We start from the raw sequence: 7,769 nt of genomic DNA, 5'->3' as shown, positions 1-7,769 counted from the left end.
CAGTGCTCCCGCCGAGGGTTCGGATCCCACATACAGACCAGCCGCTCACTGGCTGAGTGAGGTGCGGGTGCAACACCGAGGGTTGCGATCCCGTTGCCGGTCCTGGTCCGGTACAGGCGCGACACTGAGGGTTGCGATCCGTTGCCGGTCACGAAAAAAGACAAAAAGGAAAAAAAATAAAAAAATAAAAATAAAATCCAGTAGTCATTGCCCTCTCCTGACTTGACACCGGGTGAAGGGACTTGAGACATTGAGTGGATTGTTGCTGTGCATCTGAGTCTTCTGCTGGCTTGTGTGACTTACAGTACAGCAATGGCAACTGCTGTCCATGGTCTCTGAGTGGTGGTGGGTGATGGCAGAGGTGTGGAAGACAATAGAGGAAGTGCCTCAATTCCCAAAAGAAGAAAGAAGAAGAGGGGGCATTCGACTAACTATAGCCTAGAAAATTTGACATCAACCCTAGTGGGCAAAATTGTAGAGGTGGGTGATGGCAGAGGTGTGGAAGACAATAGAGGAAGTGCCTCAATTCCCAAAAGAAGAAGAGGGGGCATTCGACTAACTATAGCCTAGAAAATTTGACATCAACCCTAGTGGGCAAAATTGTAGAAAGAAATTTTAAATGATTTGTCTTAGCCTGGTTGGGCTGCCATAATAAAATACCATTGACTGGGTGATTTGAACAACAGACATTTATTTCCCACCACTGTGGCTGCCAGAAGGACAAGATCAAGGTTCCAAAAGGCCAATTCGGTTTCTGGTGAGGGCTCTCTTGCTGACTTGCAGCCAGACGCCTTCTCACTATGACCTCACATGGCCTTTCCTCAGTGCATGAATGTGGAGAAAGAAAAAGCGAGCTCTCTGGTGTTTCTTCTTATAAGGCCACTAATCCTATTGGATCGGGGACACACCCTTATCACCTCACTTAACCTTAAGTACTTCCTTAGAGGGCCTATCTCCAAATACAGAGGGTTAGGACTTCAATATATGGATTTTGGGAGGACACACATATTCAGTTCATAACAGTGTGCCCAAGGTTTACGAAGAGCCAGGAAGAGAACAGCTCTTGGGATTTGCCATTGTCATGGACAAAATGGAGAGCTATGGGCATTTGTCCCTTCCTGAATGCCTGTACTCAAAGGGAACAAGAAACAAGTTTGTGTTCATCTGGGGAGATGTCAGTGGCTCCTGGGTCCTTTTTGTGTGTGTTTGTTTGTGTCAGCAGGCCAGTACGGGGATCGAACCCTGGACATTGACATTATCAGCACCATACTCTAACCAACTGATCTAACTGTCCAGCCCTTCTTTTTTTAATATACAGCAGAGTTTGTAAACTCATAAGCCTCCCAGGCAACGTAGGTGACACACATGAGTAACATTGGCCAGATTTAAGCCAATAGGAAGTGGTGGGGACTATGGAAACTAGAAAACTATTGCCCTGACTAAAAAGGACAGCTGCTACTAGCTATAGCCAGTGGATGCCATGCAGGAATGTGGGCTCTATGTTGCCTGATAATTTTTCAGCAGGGGATGGAAATTCAGATATTTATATAAAATCCCCTGATTTTTAAATATATGCAGTAAATTCAGTGTTAAAAAAAAGAAAGAAAGAAAACCCCTGAGCAGATGAATATCTGCCTGCAGGCTGGATCCAGTGCACAGAGCACAAGATTGCTACTCGAGTAATCTCAGAGCCTTGGGCAGTGACAGGCTCCCAATACAACCAGCAAGGTGCATGTGGGGAATACAGAGTCAGAGTGCACTGTAAGGGAGGTGACCGTCCTGTCCCCACTGGGACATCCAGCTGGCTCTCAGAAGCAGGACTCTAGGAAAGGTTCAGGGGTCCCTGTCAGTGCAGTGCTGAGGCCAGACAAGCCCCCTTTGCAAAGCCCCCTTAATCTAATCCATCATAAACCCTTCAATGCTAAGGTCCCTGCTGGGCCTGTGTGCCTGTTGAATCACCCCCTCAGGATGACAACCAGGCCTCACCCTTCTCTGTCCCCAGCATATCTGGGCTGCCTAAGAATCCTCAGGGACTTCCAAAGAGTGATCTCACATCCACCCTGCAGGTATGAGTGTGGAGAGGAGAGCGGGGACAGTTGAAGTCCAGGCAGTGTCTCAGCACTGCCGAGCTGTTAAGCCTCTTTCCTGGCTCCGACCAAGGAGGGGCCAGAGCAAGAAAACTCTAGATGCTATAGCACAGCTCCCACCCACCCCCATCCCCACTCCAGCTCTGACCCAGTCTTCACCACTCACAAATCTCAGACTTTCCAGGCCAGCAAAGAGCCAGAGATCCAAGGCCTGGGTGAGTGCCTGATGGGGAGAAGGGTGCAGGCCTCTCAGGTGGACTGTAGGGGGCTGAGGAAAACCCCAACTCCAGCCGCTGGGACCCTCGAGCTGGAGGACCCTCCTTCCCTCACCCCAGTCCTTTGTCCAATTTCTCTATCAAGAAGCAGGTCCTACGTACATAGGAACAAGGCCCTCAGCTCGGTTACTCCCAGTGTTGCTGTGCACCGAGCTGGAGAGGGAGAGAGGGAGGGAGAGCTGGAGGACAGTGGGGCAGACGGAGCAGCTGCTTCTGCTGGCTAAGCCCCTGCACCTACTTCCTTCTTCCCCCAGCAAGTTGGGGATAATTAGCATCCCATGGGGGTGGGAGGTGTGGACACAGGCAGCCCTCTCCCCTGGACTGGGAGACTGGGAGGATTTGGAGTCCCCCACCAACACCACTCTCAGTGCACAACCTGGCACCCCCAAACCAGGCCCGAGAAGAAGAGGCTGTATTCCAGCCCCAGTGATCCAGCAAGCCCAGCCTCTGTAAGGAGCAAGAATTCAAAGAAACACAACATCCGTCCCAGGGGTACTTTCTCTTCATAGTCCACTGTGGTGGCACAGTATTCTCAAAACCCTGACCTTTTTATTTTTTAAGTTACTGCTTATTCCTTTCTCCATGCTCCCCTCTGAACTAGCCAGTCTGTGCTGCTTTCTTGGGGTTGAGATGTGACACTGGGAAGCAGAGGAAAAAGCCTGGCTTTTGAGTTTCAGAAGCAGCCCCGGCCTGGACACATGATGACAGGTAAGAGCGAAGCTTCCCATTCATCCCTCCCCATCTAGAACCAGAGTCCTGAAGGGAAGCGGGTAGGGTGGTTGGTGGGGATTGGACTGAAGGAACCAGCCTCTTTGAAGTCATCCCATCTGTAGTGGGTCGAATTATTTCCCCCCAAAACTCACTGAAGCTTGAATTGTGTCCCCCAAGTTTTATGTATTAAAAACTTGGCCCCCACTGTGACTATTAAGAGGGTGGGAAATCCTATTATGGTAATTGAAAGGTGGAGCCTTGAAGAGGTGATTGGACTGTAGGACCAGGCAGTAGTGAACAGATTAAAAATTGTGGTCAGGGGCTGGCCCGGTGGCACACTGGAGAGTGCGCCGCTTGCGAGCGCGGCGGCGCTCCTGCCGAGGGTTCGGATCCCATGTGGAGACCGGTTCCCGCTCACTGGCTGAGCGCGGTGCGGGCACAACACCGAGGGTTGCGATCCCGTTACCGGTCAGTAAAAAAGACAAAAAGGAAAAAAAAATTGTGGTCAGGGGTGTGGTTCTGAGGGCTTTAAGAGAAGAGAGTCTGTCTGTCTCTCTCTCTGCTCTCTCTGCTTCCACCATCTTGCAATGTGAGACCCCTGGGTTGCTGTCACCATCACCGGATGGACTTTGGACTTCCCAGCCTCAGAAACTGTAAGCAATAAATTTCATTTTCTTTCTAAGTCACCCAGTTCCGTGTACTTTGTTATAAGCAACATAAACAGACCAATACAACATCCATTTCCAGCACCCAGGGGCCTCTTGCCACCAAGTCCAGGCCACAGACTTTTGGGCTCCCCTTCCCTGGGTGCCCCCAAGCCTGCCCTTCCCACATGGCTGCGGCTCCTTCTTCAGCAGCAGCCACATGTCTCCAGTTGACAGATCAGTGAGGGGCTGCACCTGGACCCTCAGCTTCTGCTCAGGATCAGTTCTTCTTACCCCACCTGATAGCCCTCCTTTCGACACCCTAGGACACCCATGAGACCTTTGTGCTATTAGAGGCTGGAACCCCGGATATCAACGGGAGGTAGAGTGCAGAAAGCGCCTTCCCTGTGCTTCATCAGGACTGGGAGAAATCAGCATGAGGCTCCTATACCCAGAGTCAGGCAAGTGCTAAGGAAAACCCACCCTGCGCTCAGACACTGGCTTTCCGGTTTTGTAGCTGGAGGCTTTGGGCTTCTGCAGGCCAAGAGCACAGGGCAGCCAGACCTCACAGTCTGTCACTGTGAGACCAACAGAGACTGGTGGCAGCACCCACCTCCCCATGGGTGGGGCAGACCGTGGCTTATCCGCAGAAGTGTCCCCAGAGCCAGGGGCTTCAGGATACCTGGAAGGGGCTTAGTTCCCTGTGTGGGCTGGGGCATCTCTAAGGGCCTCTCCTTCCCTGTCTGCTCAGTGGGGGTTGAGCTGCTGGAGCCCTCGGGTCTCTCCCACTTCTGCCATCATGGGCATGAGCCCTTGAGATGCTGTGTCCCTCTCTTTGGGGATGAAGGGTCCTCAGACTGAGTTCAGCCTCAGGCCATAGGGCTGAAGCTCTGGCTGAAACTCAGCTGACTGATGCCCCCATTTCATCTTGGGGCTTAGGACAGGAGTTCTGAGCCCCTCAGGAAGGGCCCTGCCTTCCTGTTAAGCTATTCCCTGCGAGCCTTTTTATAAAGAGTTCGGCTAGGAGCCAGGGAACTTTTGGAAAGTGTATGGGCCAAACCAAGCTGTACAAACCTGTCTTCCTCCCAGAGCTGAAAGAAGCCAGGTTGTTCCCAGACAGATGCAGAGGCAGGGGCAGGGGTGGGAAGGAGGAAGGGGCCTTGCACACTACAGAGCCCCTGTGTAGCAGCCAGGGGTGGGGGAGGATGGGGAGACATGGCCAAAGGCAGCAGAGGTGGGGGTCTGACAGCAGGTGTGTGGTATAGACACACTCACGAAACGTGCACAGAGACGCAGCTACACCAATAGGTAGGCCCACAAATATGTATAAACATATGCTGATGTGTACAGAAATATGCACAGGTCCATATACCTAGGCAGTGACACCGCCACAGAGCCACGTACAGACACGCTCGCACACAGACGCGCACTCGCACACCTAAAGATGAACACAAAGGGTGCAGTCTGAGTGATGCAGGCCAGACCCAGACACAGCACACACGCGTGCACACACACAGCCTGGGAGGGAACCACTTCCTTCACTGGAGTTTTCAGATCCAGGGCTACACGCCATCAAGACCTGCTGAAAAATAAAGCGCCTTTGTCTGCTGGGACCAGGGCTGTAGGCGCAGCTGCAGCCTCCTCCAGGACAAGGGCCAGGCTAGATCCTGGCCCCAGGGAGGAAGGTCAGGCCAGGCTCAGGATGAGGGGGCGAGAGAACTGGGGGTTCCTGCAGGCCCTGCCACCAACCCCTGGACACTGTGTCTGGCTGATGTCACAAAGCCCAGAAAGCCAGTTGTTCCCAGCCCTGGCCACTCTGACCCCTGACCCCGATCTGACCCTGTCCCTGGAATGACCGAGCTCCTCACCCCCCGCCCTGGTGCTACACTGACCCAGACTGAGGCCTGGTTCTGGCCCCGGGCTCCCCACCTGCCGTGCACGCCTGTAGCCTATTGTTTTTTTTTTTAATGAAGTGATAAAAAGTTCAGGCTCTGGAATTAGAAAGATGTGAAACTGGGTCTTGGTTCTGTCACTGTCTAGCTGGGTGACTTTGAGAATGCACCTAACCTTTTTGAGCCCTACATTCGAGCTCCTGTGACCTTGCCTGATACATGGTCAGTGCTTAAAACACAGGCAACACCACCTCAGTGGCTTCTCCCTTTGGGGCAGCCTCAGCACCAGGCCCTGTACCCTGGTCTCTCCTGCGGCTCTGGCCCCAGGCCCAGTTTCCAGGGACTGCTGTCTTTGGAGCTCCCCTCCTCCTTCTGCCCTTGTCCCACCCCTGGGGTTCCCTGCTATAGCCCCGAGGGTGCCTGTGCCCCTCTGCACCTCCTTACACTCTGAGGGCACCTCTCCCCACCCACCCAGGCCCAGCCCTTTGAGGTGGGTACTCTGAAGGCAGAAACTTCCATGAGAACAGCCCCGTTTTTATAACTCAAGAAAAGGATTTATTTAGCCTTGGGAGACCCTCCAGAGGTAACTTAAGCACCATCTCCAGACACTGTTCCAGAACTAATTCCAGTCATTCATGCAGCAAATATTTATGAAGGCCTACTGTGCTATTCTAGATGCTGGTGATTCAGCGGGGAGCAAACCGAACTCCTGCACTGGGGGTGTACGTGCTGGTTCCCCACTCGCGCTGCCTCAGCACCACACGTCCCCCACATCTGCCACACTCTTCCTTCTCCATATCCCCACAAAACTTAGGAATGTCACTATCATAGCTCTTTCTCCCACTAAGCAGTTCTCAAGTAAACTGCAGGTGTGTCAAGGGAAGGCCCAGAGCCTGGGATGAGGCCATTATTGTTGGACTCGGCAGTGGCTCTCAATAGTTCAAGTGCATTCAGCTACCACCATTCCTATGTGTACTTATTTCTTTTGATCTTACTGTAACTTGGCACCTCTTTTAATTATGACATAATCGTGAGAAATAATTTCTCACGATTGCATCATAGTTAAATAATGTGTGTCTTTGTTTTCAATAAAATTGTACTGTTTTAGGATAATGTGTACTTATTTCTTTTGATCTTACTGTAACTTGGCACCTCTTTTAATTATGACATAATCATGAGAAATAATTTCTCACGATTGCATCATAGTTAAATAATGTGTGTCTTTGTTTTCAATAAAATTGTACTGTTTTAGGATATAAATAGACTGAATGTGACACTCAACTAGCCACGCATGGGGAGCGTCAGTTCAATTGCTGTGCCCCGTCACCCACTTGTTCGTGAAATATCGGTTGGACATTTGCCCCATGCCAGACCTAAAGAGGGGGAAGGGGATCCATGAAGACCCCTGTCTAAAGAGGCACATAAGCTAGCAGGGGGACTCAGACAGGTGGGCAGAAAATGACCACACAGCGTGACAATTGCTGGGGAGAATGATAGGCAGGTGCTATAGGAGCCCAAGGGGAGTTCCCTGCAGGAGCAGGTGGATCAGAGACAGTTTTCAGGAACAACGGATTTTTGAGCAGAGCCTAGAAGGAGGAGTTGGATTTTTTTTTCAGGTAGAGCTGAGAGAGGGTGAGACAGGCAGAGGGACCAGCCTTTGCAAAAGTCATGGAAATAGGGAAACGCCTGATGCGTTGAGGAGGGATGGCAAAGTGGGAGCTGTCCTAGGTGGGGAGGTCAGGCTGGGCTGGGGAAACAACTGCACCAGATGGGACTGTGAGTGCCAGAAAGACTGGGGAAGCCCTGCCACATGGAGGGCACCCAGCCCTGGCCCTGAGGCTGCCCCCTGAGCTATTGGCTCCCTGCNACAGTTTTCAGGAACAACGGATTTTTGAGCAGAGCCTAGAAGGAGGAGTTGGATTTTTTTTCAGGTAGAGCTGAGAGAGGGTGAGACAGGCAGAGGGACTAGCCTTTGCAAAAGTCATGGAAATAGGGAAACGCCTGATGCGTTGAGGAGGGATGGCAAAGTGGGAGCTGTCCTGGGTGGGGAGGTCAGGCTGGGCTGGGGAAACAACTGCACCAGATGGGACTGTGAGTGCCAGAAAGACTGGGGAAGCCCTGCCACATGGAGGGCACCCAGCCCTGGCCCTGGGGCTGCCC

Source organism: Galeopterus variegatus, unplaced genomic scaffold, assembly GCF_000696425.1.
Source record: "Galeopterus variegatus unplaced genomic scaffold, G_variegatus-3.0.2 Scaffold650, whole genome shotgun sequence".
NCBI lineage: Eukaryota > Metazoa > Chordata > Mammalia > Dermoptera > Cynocephalidae > Galeopterus > Galeopterus variegatus.
The sequence above is the reverse complement of the archived record's forward strand: the minus strand, read 5'-3'. Positions refer to the sequence as shown.